General features: G+C 41.1%; 1 long non-coding RNA gene across 2 annotated transcripts; it reads right to left on the reverse strand.

Moving 5' to 3' along the window:
- Nucleotides 1–10582: 10582 nt before the first annotated feature.
- On the reverse strand, nucleotides 10583–14421 carry LOC124960731 (uncharacterized). Of its 2 annotated transcripts, XR_007104112.1 has the most exons (5): nucleotides 14317–14406; nucleotides 13695–13843; nucleotides 13191–13321; nucleotides 12925–12981; nucleotides 10583–10666 (listed from the first exon to the last, which is right to left on the reverse strand). It is a non-coding gene; the product is annotated as an uncharacterized LOC124960731 (long non-coding RNA). The 2 variants fall into 2 exon arrangements; XR_007104113.1 differs by lacking the exon at nucleotides 13695–13843 and having other exon boundaries at nucleotides 14317–14421.
- Nucleotides 14422–17027: the final 2606 nt, after the last annotated feature.

Consider the following 17027-nt stretch of genomic DNA (forward strand, 5'->3'; position numbering starts at 1 on the left):
AGGAAGGAGATATCTACCAAAGGATCTAGGAAGTGAATATCTTCCTAAATTAACAAGTGAATGTTAACACATCATCAGGTCCTTAAAAGCCCCCTGTGCCGCCTGATGGGTAGAATCACAGCCTCTGGGACAAGTTCTGCTCCTTCTAATGTTGAAGATTGAACACTAGAGAAGCACACCAAGGCAAGCAGATTAAGCAGGTTTTATTTAAAGGTAATAATACAGACTTCTCCTGGCAGGAAGAAGGGGGCCATGGCTGATGTTCTAAAGTCCCCAGGAGTGAGCGCACCCTTCATCTTTTATAGGTTAAAGTCTCTTTCATTCTCCAGTTCTCTCCCCGCTTATCTCTCCCTCCTGCCTACATGACTAGGCCTGGTTTTGCATTAAGTGAGAAGCCATGGGCAGGGGGAGGGCCAGGGTGATTCAGGCAGGTAAGAGCCCACGGGGCGGGGCGTTAATTAGCAGTTCCTTGCTTGCAGTCCTTGATAAAGGCAGGTAAATTTGTAATCAATGGGCTCCGCAGATCCTTGACATTCCATCCTCCCAGGGGCAGTCTCCAACTTCCAGAGGCAGATGGCTTCATGGCTTCATTTCCTTGATTTGACCCGATCCCCTATTTCTACACTAACTGCCTGTCCTTAATTCTAGCTTCAACATCGGTCATGCATTCATACATGTACATGAGGTAATAGTGTCTGTTTCACCTTAGGATCCTTCCTTCTCCCATAGGCCTTCTCCTCCCTTCACTCCCCTCTACCTAATACAAAGTAACTCTATTCTAACCCCTTACTGTGAATTAGCTTCTGCATATCAGAGAAAACATTCTGCCTTTGGTTTTTTGGGTTTGGCTTATATAGAGTTGGGCTTCTTTATTTTAGGATATGGAGACTTTGCACAAGCCTCAGGGCTTTGGGATTCCTGTATCTACCCTCCTCTGGTTCTCCTCAGTGCAGATTGCTCAGGTCGCTTGTCAAGTACTATGTTCCGGACTGGGGAGATAGCTCAGTTGGTAGAGTGCTCGCCTCAGAAGCACAAGGCCCTGGGTTCCATCCCCAGCACCGCAAAAAAAAAAAGTACTATGTTCCCTGTTCTGGAACTTTCATTATAAATTTTAAGCTCTGAATTCTTCAAAAGACACATGAAAAACTCCCGTGACCTGCAGGATAAAATAATTTTCTACTCTTTAATATAGAAACAGCTACTATAAGGGACTTCCTATTGGTTTTGTTTTTCCAGAAAATTCTTCTTTTAAGATTCACGTGAACAACTTTGTCTTTATAGAAATAACTATTCCACCTTGTGGAACCCCACATGGCCCCTCTACAGGAGAGCTAAGCTTCCATAGTGTGCCTGATTCTGTGACCAATAAGAGTTTTATTTTCTTTTTAATGTCTGAGATAAAAAACTAGTTATTAAAATATGACAGTGATTCAGTAAATATCTCTTTTCCTTTATCATCTTCCTAACCCGTAATGTATAAAGCTGCCGTCCGCCCATCAGGTGCAGCCATTTTGCCCCCCTCCCAACCACCTGTAAATCTGCACTCCGCCCCCCTCTTCCGTTACAGGAATTTCCGGCTTACGCTGTCGCCATTTTCCTGTTTCCCACATTACATCCTAACATGCTATTGGTTCATCAGTCAGCTTGCAAGAATTCTCCTCCGCTATTGGTTCCTTCCAGCCCACGAAATTCCAATATCTGGGAGAAGCCACGCGCCATCTTTCTCTTTTTTGTCCCTTCTTTTCGCCCTGAGAGGACATGTTAATCGTCCGCATAAATAAAGTCTCTTGCGTGAGACCTCGTGTCTGCGGAGCATTTTTTCTGGGAGCTATGGGTGAGCCGCAACTGAGACAAGCGAGTGAGCGGCAGTTCAGCGGGATCGCACAGTGGCGGCTGCCTTACATCTCGGGAGCGCGCAGCGGCGGCTAGAATCGCTGCCGTAGATCCCAACCTGAGCTGCATTTTTCCCCTTACATAACCTATTTAAAATAGTAAAGTAAAACAGAAGATCACTATGATTCTGATAGAAGTGATTTTTATCTGGTGGCTTGAAGATTTCCCAAAAGTTAGCCTTTGAGTGGCCTGGCTGTTCCAAATCATGGCAGGGCTGCCCCCACACCCAGCAATAGCACACTCTAATCTTTTTTTCTTGCAATTCTCTTCTTACAGAGGGCACAGTGACCACATTTACAGCCTTTGAACAAGCTCTTGAGTTGGCCTTTCCTTCTTTTACACATATAGGCTGGGGGGATGTGCTCCTGCTTGCTCCCAATTGTGTGAGACCAGAAAGACAGATGCAGTAAAAATGAGATCTACTGCTATAGGTCACATTGCTAGTAAGTAGTTTGACCATAATTCAAATCTAATCTCATTAAGGGGAATCTATCTACTCACTATTTCTTGCAGAATAGCACTAGCATTTTCATAAGAAATAAAGAACTCTCCTTTATGCATTTTATGCAAATGAACTGTGAGATAACAGATTTAGGTTGTAATCTCGCAAATACCCACTTTCATTCTAACAAAGACAGAGATCTGGTAATTTAGAGAGATAGACTGTTAAAATTGGACTAACTGAAGAAAACGAAGCTAAAACTATACAGTAAAATACATAAAATAGTGAGAACACTCTGGTGTTAAGTAAATACTTTTAGCCCTAATTATCATTTTAGAAATAAGTGGTAACTTTTTTCTCCTGGATGAGAGCATCATATTGATACTATCTGTGGCACTGTTCTTCCTTTAATTTTGGGTGTTGTTTCTTAACCCATTAAGGGCCCCTGGAAATTGCTTTTTGTTACGCCTTCAGGACTGGACAACCTCAGCAAACTCTAGGACAGATACAGTCAGTTGATCCCACACACCCCCTCTTCACCTTGATGTTCTTCCAGTTTTCCTGTATTCTCTTGGGTAAGCACTTGCATTTCAAGAGGATTACCAAAAGAAAAGAGTGAAAGAAATGAGGCAAAGATAATCCTACAAACTATAAGATGGAGAAAGTTCCTATTGATACCGCCGTTTACCGGTGACGAGTTCTGCTCCTTCTAATGTTGAAGTCTGAACACTAGAGAAGCACGCCAAGGCAAGCATATTAAGCAAGTTTTATTTAAAGATAATAATGCAGACTTCTCCCGGCAGGAAGAAGGGGGCCAGGACTGATGTTCTAAAGTCCCAAGAAGTGAGCGCACCCTACATCTTTTATAGGTTAAAGTCTCTTTTGTTCTCCAGTTCTCTCCCCCTTATCTCTCCTTCCTGCCTATGTGACTAGGCCTGGTTTTGCATAAAGTGAGACGGGATGGGCAGGTGAAGGGCCAAGGTGATTCAGGCAGTTAAGGGCCCAGGGCACATTAATTAGCAGCTCCTTGCTTGCAGTCCTTGATAAGGGCAGATAAACTTGGTAATCAATGGGCTCTGGAGATCCTTGACATTCCATTCTCCCAGGGGCAGTCTCCAACTTCCATAGGCAGATGGCTTCATGGTTCATTTCCTCAAATTGACCCGATTTCCTATTTCTACACTAACTACCTGTCCTTAATTCTGGCTTCACTATCAGGATTAAACCTGTTTTCTACCTGGGATCATGTATGTCAGTTCTTTGAAATTACCCTTGTCCTGTCCTTCATTCAAATATCTTCCAGAAGTCACAGTGACATTACTGGATGGAGTGTGACATGAGGTAGGTCTGTCTTCTACGAGCTGATTCTGATGCCCTTCTAACCTGGTACTTCAGGTGTCCCAGGATCATCAGGGACTACTGATTGCACTGATAATTTGTGCCCCTTAGCAAAGGCACATGAAAGAAATGGTGTAATGATTCTGTGCATGTGTCGACTTTTGGTTCACTTTTAATGACTTTGGAGGAGACCCATAAATCACAGCCTTGTTTGCTTTGGTGGTTCTCCCCTTTGTTCTAGCACTGATTTCTATCTCAAATAAGGAAGAAAGTGTCTCATAAGATTCAGAGCAGAATAAAGACTCTTATCAAACTTAATTACTCACATGCTTCAGACTTCCAGCATTCACAGGTTCCGGATCCAAGGGCAAGTGTTGGGAAATGGGGAGAGGTCTCCAAGCTTGCTCCTTTGGGGTGTCTCACACATAAGCACAGATTTCTTTCTCCTAGAGAAGTCAACATGAAACTTTAATGAAACCTCTTTGCCCAGAGTCACCCTGTACTGATGCACTCGCAGTTCATCCTGTCAATGTGGAGATTGCAGTAGGGTGAACAGGCAGCATGTACGTGAGAGATAGAGGGCTCAGGATCCTTCCCTGAAATTATCTATGATGCCATCCCAGCTCCCTAGGAAACAGCGACATTCCTATTGCCATTTTCATGAATAAGAACAATTGTTAGGAACCAGCTCTTCACACACTCAAATGTTCATCTAACTGTGGGGTTTTGCCTTCCTGGAGTGAAACCTAAGGCTTCCTTGTATCTCCACACCTGTTATTGTGAATAGGACACAGTACTGTTTTTGTTTGTTTGTTTTAGTTTTAGACTCCATTTATATGTTTCTCACATCCCACCCAGAACAGAATATTTAATATATAAATTGATTATCTGCTTCCAAAACATTTTCCCTATAAACAAGCATTCTGGGTCTCTAAGGCTAGAAATTCTGGGCCAGGCTTGTTCTGTCTTCAGAGCGCCGATGTCCCACATCATCAGTCAAGCCAAGAGCATCTGCTCCATAGTTTGCGGGGTGGTGAAACCTTCCCTGTCAGAGGGTGGAAAACCATTCTTTACCCACTCGATGACTTCCAGCTCACAGTCCTCCTGGGACCCTCCAAGGGTCAGGGACCATAATTGTGCTGTACTTTTGGATACATTTTGTAGGTTCTGTATGGATTGGTCAGAAGTCCCAGCATATGTCTGAAGCTCATGCAAAGTCTTCTACTAAACACTGAGGGTCTGACTGGAGCTGGACCAAAAGGTTTCACATCTCCAAAATCCATAGGCCTAACATGGGCATTCGGGGCACATTTCTTGCAGGAAGTCACAGAAGTTGGTTGTTAAGTGTTAGTTTCTTTATTAGGCCCTGCAGTTATGTTGACCCCTATAGCCCACTCCAAGATGATCAGATCAACTGGGGCTTCCTGTGTGCAAACCCTTAGACCTCACTCTCACCAAAGGTCAGCAAGACCTGAAGGACTCCATAAGGACCATTTGCCCTAAAGAGTGGATTTATTTCCTGCCCAATAAATATTGAAGCAGTCTTTTTGTAGCAAGCACTTCTCTAGGTGATAGAAATGATGCAGTGGATAAAACACAGAACTCCTTCCTGCAGTAGCTGTTGGAAATTGAGAAATAACAAGCAAAATAAGCAAGTGCATTTCCTTTGCTATGTTAGAGTGCAGTAGATGCTATGGAACACATTTGAAAGGGAAAGGAATTGACAGTGCTGTGGGTTGGTTTGTAATTTTAAAGAGGATGATCAGGACTAGCCTCCCTGAAAAGTCCTCCTTTTTTAAATAATTAAGGAAAGAGAGTCTTCCAGGAAGATGTCAATGCAGTGAGCCGGGGTAGTTCATTTCCTGCAAGGGGCTATGGCTTCATGTGGTGACTCAGGGGTAATAACCGTTGTGAATTTGTGGTAATCTTTTATTGATGTGTGCACATGTGTACGTACATATAGATACATATTTCCATGACATAAGAAAACAAGAAGGTGACAATAGCAAGATCTATAAAAATAGAATCATAAAATCACCTCTTGGTTTAGATTCTTCTCATGGAATTTGGAGAATCATGCAGCTGTTACACGCAGCTATGGTCCATTCACCCTCACTACCCTGTAACCATCCTCACAGGTATGAGTTTTCTGTATTTACTATTTTATCCAATATACCATAGGTGTATGTTTAGATTATTTCTAATTGTTTGCTTTCATCATCCTCATTTCCATCTATCTCTTTATTTATTTTTTTGCAGTGCTGGGGATTGAACCCAGTGCCTTGTGCTTGGGAGGCATGCACTCTACCAACTGAGCTATCTCCCCAGCCCCTACCTTTTTATTCTTGATCCCTAATTCACATATGCACGAGTTAACTCTTGGACATGTATCTTGGAGAGGAATAATTGACTCATAGAAAAGTATATGACAGGGTTCCTGACACATCTGTGACTTTTACTAGGTGGCACAGCTAACCTATGGCTGCCCTGAAGGTGATCACGGTTCTAAAACTCCTTTTCTGACTGAAGCTGGTTTATTTGTAGGATGCATTACACACTGTAACTAATCCCTGAACGTATCCCTCCATTTCTGCACAGTTTATGTAAGAACAGTCATCTCAGTTGGTTGCTCAAAATTCTGAGAATCATTAAGCATCTGGATCATAAATTTTTCTTTTTCTCCACAATTTTCCTTTTTTTCCACAGCTAGTTTAAAATCAAGAAAAATGTCTTGGAGAAGCTGATTGCTTACAGAATTTTCCACTGACTGGACACAATACCAATATGGCCAGGGAAGAATGGTTAATGAAAAGTTAATTTTACTGCTTGATCCTCATGGCAAAATGGAAAGACCAACACCCCCAAATCTTCAAGAAATGGTCCAGTGACTTCAGCTAGCCCCATAGTGAGAATTCACAAAGATAAAATTGAAATGTAAAATGAATTTACAGAATGCCCGACATTGCTGAATCTAAAAACAGTGTTCAGCCCTGTCTCTGACTGACTACAGGTAGCATTCAATGCTGATAACTAGGCAGTCCTCCTCTCCCCAAAACAGTGTTTTAACTTGACTTAAGGAAACGGTATTCACTTTCTTTCTGCTGCTTTTCAGTCTCTCCTGCTGTTCTTTTACATATTGAAATTCCCAGACTTATTATTTTCTCTATTAATATTTTTATCTTCATTTGCTCTTTTGTGATCCTATCTAGTTTCCTTAAATATTTTGTGTCTATGATCCCAAAAGTTATATTAGATCTAGACAGGAAGTCTATGATCAGTTTTACTTCTTAACTTTTTCATCCCCTAGATTTATTTTTAAAATCATAGATTATTTCTTACTGAAGAACATTAAGAGTCTGCATGCTGCTCTCTCTAAACAGATGCTAGGGATATGGGGATTATTGTTATTTTCCTCCCCTTTCCACACCCCCAAATATTTACAGTGAACACAAAGTAAAGTGTTTGTGATAATTACAAGCATGCATGAACTTTTTTATTATCAGTCTTAGATCTCTACTTGTATCCTTAGTAAAAATCTTAAATATAATGTGTCCAAAAACTAACTACTAATACCTACGCCAACACCTGACCCACGCAGACAAGATGTTTATCAGAGTGTGATGTTGGTTTCCTGTGGCAAAACCTCAAGTTTATTTATCCTCAGACTTATTATTGTGAAAATAGGACAAGTTCTTTCAGCAAGTTTTGGTCTAGACTTAGGTGGGTCTCCTACATCAAACAGAGCAGAATATTTAACTTATAAATGAATGTGTTCCTCCCTGGGAAGAAACATGTTGGATTTCCAAGGTGAGAGATTCTCTATCTGGTCCATTCCACAGTAAGACTGTGAACCTTTTCTGGCACCAGTTTTACAAAGAGCATTCAATCAACAATTAAGGCTGAGGGTGGAGAATCTCCCTTCATGACAAAGACCCTTCCTACCCATATTCGGTATCAAGCTCCTGGATCTTCTGGGTACTATCCAAGTACTGAGGACAATATTTGGACTGCACCTGTGGACAGATCATCTATGGCGTGCGTACAGAGTGTCCTAACATATGCCTGAAAGTTTGTTCAGGGTCTTCTGTTAAAGGCTTCACCTTCTGTCTGAAACTGACTCTGCAGTTGCACTATCCCCAGGTTTCAAGTACCTTTCCGGGACATGCAGAGGCTCATTTTTCTTGCTTAAAGTCCCCATAGGATGTTTACAACAAAAGTTGGTTGTCAGACTCTGCAATTTCATTTGATAACCTGAAACGATGGAATCATGTCTGAATTTAGGTTATTTGAAGCCCTTAGCTCCTTATTCATTCAAATTATTGGATTCCAACTTCAAAAAGTCTGTAGGGTATCCTGTGATGGGAAAGAGTTACCATCAATTTGTTAGTTCATTAATAGCAATTTCCTGACATATTTCTCAAAATAGAATTGCATTTAGAAGTTGATGTCATTATAAATGGCAATTTAGTAAGATTGTCTTCCTCTTAATTTCTCTTAATGAATACAATATACTTCTGCATTTATTTAAATTATTAAATATATTTCAATTATGCCACATATATATTTCATATTATTGACAGGTTTAATCTTAACTACTACCTATTTGTTGTTTTGATACCATACTGAGTATTTTATATTTTGAATTGCAACTTTATTATTGAGTATAGACATGCAATTGATTTTACAACCAACACCTTACAAATGCTCTATTTCAAATGCTATCTTCTATAATTGCTTTATATAAAAAACGATTATCTCTAATAATATCATTTTTTGCTGCTTCTTTTACAACCCCTCTTTTTTCTTTACTTTTGTTCTTACTGGAAAGCCTGAATAACAGTAAGTAAAAGTAGAGTTCATGCCATTCCTTCATTCCTAATCAAGCTGGCCTACCTTTTACTACTTTAGCACCAAGGGTACATTAACTATGGACTTACAATGCATTTTCTTATTGCCTTAGTCAGTTTCCACTTATTATTACCTTTGAGAGTTTTTTTAAAAAATTATATACACTTAATTTTTATCAAAACTTTCCTGCATGCATTTTTAATATCACATAGTCTTTATTTTATTTTTAAAAATTTTTATTTTTATGGTACGAGGGATTGAATGCAGGGGCGCTTAACCACCGAGTCACATCCCCAGCCCTTTTAATTTTTATTTAAAGACAGGACTTTGCCAAGTCGCTTAGGGCTTCAGTAGGTAGCTGAGGCTGGCTTTGAACTCGCCATCCTCCTGCCTAAGTCTCCCAAGCTGCTGGGATTATAGGCGTGCACCACCAACTTGGCTCACGTAATCTTTTTAAAATTTATTTCTTTCGGAAATAGTATCTAAAGATTTTCCAGTGCTCCATTGCATGTTGATATCCTGATCATGTGCAACCTGCTCACGGTGCATCTTCATCCTGTTTTATTCGTTACATTTTTCAAACCCCTACTTCTGTATTCAGGAGGAAGTCTGGGTTATCATTTCCCCTTGTCATACTGCTATACTAGTTTTCTGTTGTGTTTGAACAAATTACCGCGAACATAGTGACTTGCAACAGTGCAATTTCATTTAAGAGTTCTGTGCTTCACGATCCCACATGGGTCTCACTGAGCTAAAATCAGGTTGTACAAAGGGCTGTGTTCCTTTCTGGAGCCTCTAAAAAGGAATCCATTCCCTTGACTTCTCCAGCTTCTGAAGGCCAGCTATACTCTTTGGTGCTTGACCCCTTCACTGTGAACAATGGATGATGTTGTTTTCTTTTTTTATGTTGCATCTCTCTGGCCATTCTCTCCACATGACATCTCTCTCTATCTCTCGCTCTCGCTCTCTCTCTCACACACACACAAACACACATACAGCTGGAAACATGTCTCTAAAGGATCCTATTGATTTCACAAAACAACAGAATAATCCATGATGAAATACATTAAGGTTGGCTGACATTGGGAATTTATTTTCAGCACATGTACATGCTGGACCAGTCAGAGAGGCAGAATCAAAGCAGGGACACACGGAGCTGGTGTCATGACAAATAATCAGAATGCATTCTTCCCTCCTGTGAAAGATTTGTTGTGAATGGGCAGAAGCAAAGCTCAGAAGCAAAGCTCAAATTTCTATTTTTGCAGACTTCAGAATTTGAAAATGACACCGTGTCCTGGTTCGTTGAGAGGTGGGCAATCAAAAGAATCATAGGCATCGGCAATTAAAAAGAGTCTATTGCACTTGGTTTCATCTTGGCGGGATTCCGAGCAGTCAGACACACAGTATGGTGAACTTAGGTGCCCCATGCAGGGAAACAGCCACCAGGATGATAACAGGACAAAGTGCCTGTAGAAGTCAAACCTCCACCTCATCATGAATCTGTTCAGGAGAGACTCCGGAGGGTATGCTGTCATTATTTGGTAAGAAATCACCACCTGTGGAGAAATCAGAACATTCGATTCTCATAGTCAGAAAATTAGGAAGGAAGCTTCTCCATGCTTTGGTTCCTCTACAATATTGTCACTGGACACCCACCTTAGACATCCTGGAACCTCGTGGGTCTATTCCCTCCCTCTAGCCGTCCATTTCTAACACTTCCTCACCAATACCAAGGAGGATTTCCAGGGGACCAGAAACAAAAAGGACTCATTAGTGTCGGGGGTCGGTTCTTTGGCAGAGAGTGGCCATCTTGCTCAGGGCCATTTCCACCTGTGCTACCTCCTTCAACGTTGGCCAGGCCTACAGAAAGGTCCTGTCGAAAAAATATACAAAATAAAAGAGAGAGAGAGAGAAGGGTCATGAATACCTTCAATGTCATGTTCTTAAATTCCTCTTCCTAATCTACTCCACGAGAGGAGAGGAGAACACACACACACCCACCCACACACACACACACACACACACGAAAGAGAGAAAACCCATGAATGCCCAGAACACTTGCCTGTTGACAGAGCAGGTCACCTGCACCTACACATGGAGAGAGAGAAGCAATGGAGGCTTCCAGCACAGACAGGATGGCCAGGCCTTCAGAAAGGCCCTGTGAAAAAATATGTATTGCGCTCCCTCTGGCCGCAGAGAGAGACACGACAAATGTCTGAAGCTTTGGAAGTTTATTATGCACAGTCCCTCTCCTACACTTCTCTTACTCCCAGCTTCCGCGCACTCCCAGCTTCCAGCTCAGCTTCAGCCTTCGCCCCCCTACTCTCCCACCCACCAGGCTTATATACACTTCAACCAATCAGGGGAGAGTACACGAGGTAAACGCGGACAGCTGCAGGCATAGAATAGGTACACGAGGGGGGCATGCTCTAATCACATCGTTAACTAGCCAATCATTGGAATTCGCTGGTTGTTTACTGTATAGCTGGCCGCTTTTGGCTCAGCGCCAGGCGCCATCTTGACCATGCCCAAGGCTGGGGGTCCCGGAAACCCCGACAAATATGCAAAATAAAACCTTTATCAAATAGGAGAAAAACACTCACAGGTTTCAGAGGACAGAATTCAGGTGGTAGAAGGGGACATGTTGGGATACAAGAAACTGCAGAATTTCCCTTCTGATGCTGGCTAATCTCATTATAGTGCAGATGTTTTCTGCTTTATAAAGATTAGTGAGTCCTCTCCAAATTAATATTCACTAATTAACTACAAAAGATGGATAATTAAAAATTTGTTCTCTCACTCATTTGTTCAAAACCTTAAGACAGGATGAGAAGTGTTCCCATATATTTTTAGAGGTTGGAAGTCCCCTTTTTTAAATTTATTTTTTTAAATGTATTTATTCATTTATTTATTTTTACAGACTGCATTTTGATTCATTGTGCACAAATGGGGTACATCTTTTCATTTCTATGGTTGTGCATGATGTAGGCTCATACCATTTGTGTAATCATACATACATAGGGTAATGATGTCTGTCTCAGTCCACCATTTTTCATACCTCCTTCCTCTTATTTCCCTCTATGTAATCTAAAGTTCCTCCATTTTTCTCTACCTCCTAGTTCCCCCACCCCCATTATATATCATCATCCACTTATCAGGGAAAACATTCAGCCTTTGGTTTTTTGGGACTGGCTTATTTCACTTAGCATTGTATTCTCCAATTCCCTCCATTTATCTGCAAATGCCAAAGGACTTAAAATCAGCATACTACAGTAACACAGCCACATCAATGTTTATAGCTGCTCAGTTCACAATAGCTAGAGTGTGGAACCAACCTAGATGCCCTTCAACAGAGGAATGGATAAAGAAACTGTGGTATATATACACAATGGAATATTATTCACCCTTTACTTTTTAATCCATTTGTGTTTTGAGACATAAAACAACTTATCATTAGACCCCTGAAATTCTCCCTTCTTCAGGCTAGACAGTATTTCAGTGAAAGGGGACATATTTTCTCTAGTCATCCCAGCTGTTTGCTCAGAGTCCCTGAAAACCAGCACCTAAAACTACCAGTTCTCCTTTTCTTCCTCAACAGGATCTTAAAACCAAGAGAAAAGTGTTCCATATAGAATCTAAATTCTTGTAGAACTTTCTGTTGCATAACTTTACCTCGGGGTGCTCAGAGGAGAAGGGTTTTTGAAAAACTTTGTGCCCAGTACTCCTGGCAAGGTGCAAAGTAACCAGATCCCATAACTTTCAGAAAGATCAGTTTCTGTAGAATCAATGGCTCTTACACAGGTTCATGGTGAGAAGTCACAAAGGACATTTCAGATGGTAAACCAATTAAGAAACAGTCACCATTGGAACAAGAAATACTTACTAGAACAAAATGGCACAGGCTATGGGGATCCACCCATTCTATTTCCACATGAGGTACCATTGTGCTGGTAAATACCTGTGCCAGACCCTGTCACTGTGGCACTGATGGTATTCATCCCCAGGCTTCCTTGGATCTGAACAGAATGAGAAAGAAAGATTGTGAAAATCCTCCACCTCATGTTCTTCCTGTGTCTCAGTGGTCACCAAATGACATTCGACCCAGCTGAGTGGAGTCTGGAAATCCACATGGGGACCTGTCCACTGTAAAGATGATGGAAGCAGCAGCTGGTGAAATAGCAACTTGGATGACCTCAGGCTCCAAAGCAGGCAGATGCTTCACACAGAAAATCAAGAATGCACAGCCACATCAATCATGTCTGCCTAAGTGTCATGGAAGAAGCATTTCAGAACACATCTAGGGTCCTTCTTTAAAGAACCAGGGAGATTAAGCACGACTTGGCCAAATGACTGAATTACTTATTTCCCTAGATTTACCTGCACTTCCCCAATGGGACACTCACCAAGCCCTTGGTCATCTTCCTTCCAGCAGCAATGGACAGAGCCCCAGATATGAAGAACTGATAAAAAAAAGAATCCACTCAGAGCTTGCATTTGCACTTTCCTTGTTATAAGATCCTCCTGGCTCCCTTCACCTTCCTGTCAATCTTATATGCCCAAACAATAGATTCAAGCTTGGGAAAATTGTGCAAAGATTTTCAAAAGAAATGGATGAAGGTATTTGCAGGTACTTGAAATTAGAAGGAGTGGAATAATTACTGACACTCACAGAGAAAGGTCCCATAGGTGGTAGCCTATTTCAGTCTCAAGAACCATGTGGTTTTCAATAGAAGGATGAGTAAAAGAAGCCATTGCAAGCCCCAGGAACAGGGTCAGCAGCCCAGTGAGAATCCGAACCACCTGGAAGATAAGAAACATCTTCTGAGGAGGTGTAGCTTCTTAGGAGGAAGAACTGTTCTATCATTGCACATCCCTTGCCCCTTCAAAACTCCGAATGTGGGAAGACTGTCTAGGAAAGTCACAGTCTCTACCTCAAAAGGCTTCCAAATCGCATACAGACACTGTCATTGGTTTATTATGTATTTGCTATGTAGACAAAGACAATGCAGTTTCTTCCAAGGATGAACTGCCTCCTTCCACTTCACTTCCCGAGTTTTGTTCAGCTCAGTATAGGGCAAATTAATGATCGAAAGACCTCAAGGGTCTCATTCACCCTGTCCTGTCTTAGAAAGTGGTCCCCTCCCCAGGCCTGTGCTCTGTTCTGCACACTCACCCCTGGGTCCTGGGGCTGCCCCTTCAGGAAGAGTAGTAGACTTTTCTGCTGCTGAGAGGGCAGGACCCATGCACCCGGCTGGCCTGGCTGGAGGATGTTCTCCTGGGAAAGTTCATGGTCAATCTGCTCTGGATGTCCTGCTGCTGCTGCTGTTTGCACCAGGAGAGAAAGCACTTCACAGAGCAGGTCCATTTTCAATTCTCTTCCATGATCAGTGTCAAAACCTAACCATGGGGCGTGGGGCAGGGTTGTGGGCCTCTAGAAACTGAATCATATTGTTCCTTTTTTGATCAGGGCAGGCTGAGTTTTCCTTGTATCCTCATTTCCATATCTTCCCGAGGACTCAGCTCAAATATGTCTTGCACGGTTCTAACTTCATACGGATCACAGAGCAAAGGTCTATGCTTTCTAAGACCAGGAACCTCCTCCTCAGATTCCAGAAGAAAGGCACCTAGCTTACTGGCAGCAAGACTGCAGGCAAGATATTTTGCATTCCTTAGTTCCCTCTAATTCAATTTACAGGGGCCCCCATATCCCTTGGGCTCATATCCACCCCCCCACCAACTAGACCTCCTTCTGATAGACAAAGCAAGGGCTGAGATGAGGAACGGATTCTTCCTACCTTTGCATCTTTCCAGAGCAGACACATGGGAGCTATCCTCCTTCAGGCTTCATGGACTCTAGCTCACAGAATTCAAAGATTGTGACCTGCTCTTATGTGGGTTGTGTGACAAGGACATTGCCAGGGGTCCAGTCAGCCACTTGCTTCCTGTGATCCATCTCACTCAGCTCGCCTGATGCATATCTGTAGGGTTTTAAGCTTCGTGTTGTATCTCTAGGAGGCGGATCTCTCTCCGCTTCTCACATGCTGGAGACTGTGTCAAAGCAAGTCCACGGTCAAGATCCCGCTTCCCATTGTCTGGCCCCACAGATTATTTCCACTTCCAGAACCTTCACTCTGAGCTCCCTTGGCTCTATCTTTATAAATATTAGCTGGATACAAGTTATAAATGCTCATAAATCAAGGCATTGCTGGAAGCCCTTAATTCTCTATTTTCCCCCCGATCAATTTAGTTGATTGCATTACGTACCATTTTCACCTACAATGATACATATTCCAAGAGAGTCTTCCGGATTGCTTAGGAGACTTTTATTCCAGCCCCTGTGATTTTGCTGGATCAAATCATGCTGATCATGAGATTCTTTCAGAAGTATTATTAATGTTTTAACAACTCAAGGTCTCTTTCCCCTGACATCATTAAAACATTAATAATACTTCTTTATGAGAACACAGTCCTGTTGGATTAGAGCTCACTCGAATGCTCATTTTAACTTAACAACCTTACTAAATGCCATTCACTCTCCTTTGGCATAACTGAGCGACTGAAAAGTTAACTGTCTCCTTAGCTGTGATAATGAATATTCCAGTTATCGTTTCCAGGGTTTGTAAGGATCAAATGAGCTAATGCATGTGAAGAATTTATGACTCATAACGAGAAGCCCCAAAATGAGAATTACTTTTGTTGACATGATTGTCATGTGCTTTATATGAACATGTTTTGTCTTATGTGATTCCGTGGCAAGTTAAGGCAAGACAAACTTACATAATTTTGAGTACACTGTAACTGCCAACCATTTTGCTATTTATTTTTCAGAAGAGTTATAGTATTCCTTAAATTCCACTCATAAAATAATTTATTCAATCAGTCAGTCTACCTAGCAATTCAATGAATGTGTATTGAGCACCTAGGTGCTAAGTCTATAGTGGACAATAAACTCTGCAGAATCCCTACCACGTTTGAATTTCCTTACTTGTGAATTGAAACAATTAACAAATAGAGGCACAAGTATAGGCATAGATATGAGGAGAAATCAGAAAATTGAGAAATTACACTCCATTTATGTATGATCTGTCAAAATATATCAAAGCATTCTACTGTCATTGTATTTTTACATGATTTTATATGCTTATTCATTTTCTATTTTATTATTTACACTTTTACTATTCTTTTTACTTATATTGGTTTAATTTGGTCTTTTTTCAGGATCCTTAAGTTTGGAGCACAGATCTTTAACAGTTTCTTCTTTTACATATTAACCAGTGATAACTATGGATTGATAGCAATATTCTGCATTTCAAAAGTTCTTCCATATCTTTTTTCATTTTATTTTATTCAAAGTATTTAAAAATCGTTACCCTTTATTTATAAATCTTTTACCTACAATTTTTAAATTAAATTTCATAATATTTCAAGTTTCCCATTTTTATCCTATATTTGATATATCACAGTGGGTAAGCATTTTGTACAAATGCATTTAATTGTACAAATTCATTTTGATTCATGTGAATCAGTGCTAAAGAAGAAGGAGCAATTTAAAATAGAATGATTGAATGAGTGCTGAGTTAGGATAACTGATGTTAGAACTTATGTGTCTAGAGGAGAAAATAAATCCTTACACAGAACAATAAAAGGATAAGTAACACAGAATATCAGGGAGACAGGTCTTAAGTTTTCAGTGTCTCTGATCATGAATGTCCATTGCCATTTTTTCCCTGTGGGAACTTCAAACTCAAGATTTTAAAGGCTAACAGCTTTCATTGTTTAATCTCTGGATTTTACAATATCCATTTTTGGTTTCCATAACAGATTTGTAACTAGATTGTTTCAGTCAGCTTTATACCACTATAATCAAAATACCCAACAACAACTTAGAGGGGTTAATTTAATTTTGGCTTACTGTTCAGAGGTTCAGTCTGCGATGGACCAACTCCACAGCTCCCGGCCCATGTGAAGCAGAACATCATGGCAGAAGGGCATGGTGGAGGAAAGCTATAGGGGTGGTGGGAAGGGATCACAGGGAAGACAACCCTTTCAGGTATGCCCCCAGAAACCCACCTCCTCCAGCCATACCCTACCTGCCTACAGTTCAAACCAGGATGGACTGATTAGCTTACAGTTCTTACACCCCAATCACTTTACCTCTGGACCTTCTGCATTAACACAGAAACCTCTGGGCAACACCTCATATCCAAGCTGTTAACACAGATATCCAAACCATAACATAGTAACATAGACTTTTTGTTAAAAATGTCTTCACTGAAAAATCTAAACTATGTTTTTTGTTTGTTTGTTTGCTTGTTGCCAGAAATGTAACTAATAGTCACTGCATTTACTCTTCTGGGACGCAGCTGTGTTTTCTTCATGGCGCTGGTCACCAATTCCTCTAATTCTGTTTATATTTACCTTTTACAGTCATATGTTTTCATGGCTGTTTTTTTCCTTTCTGCTCACTTCCTTATTTATTCTCAATTGTTTGCACTTTAAATGTGTT

This window comes from Sciurus carolinensis, chromosome 11 (genome assembly GCF_902686445.1).
Source record: "Sciurus carolinensis chromosome 11, mSciCar1.2, whole genome shotgun sequence".
In the NCBI taxonomy this organism is placed as follows: Eukaryota; Metazoa; Chordata; class Mammalia; order Rodentia; family Sciuridae; genus Sciurus; species Sciurus carolinensis.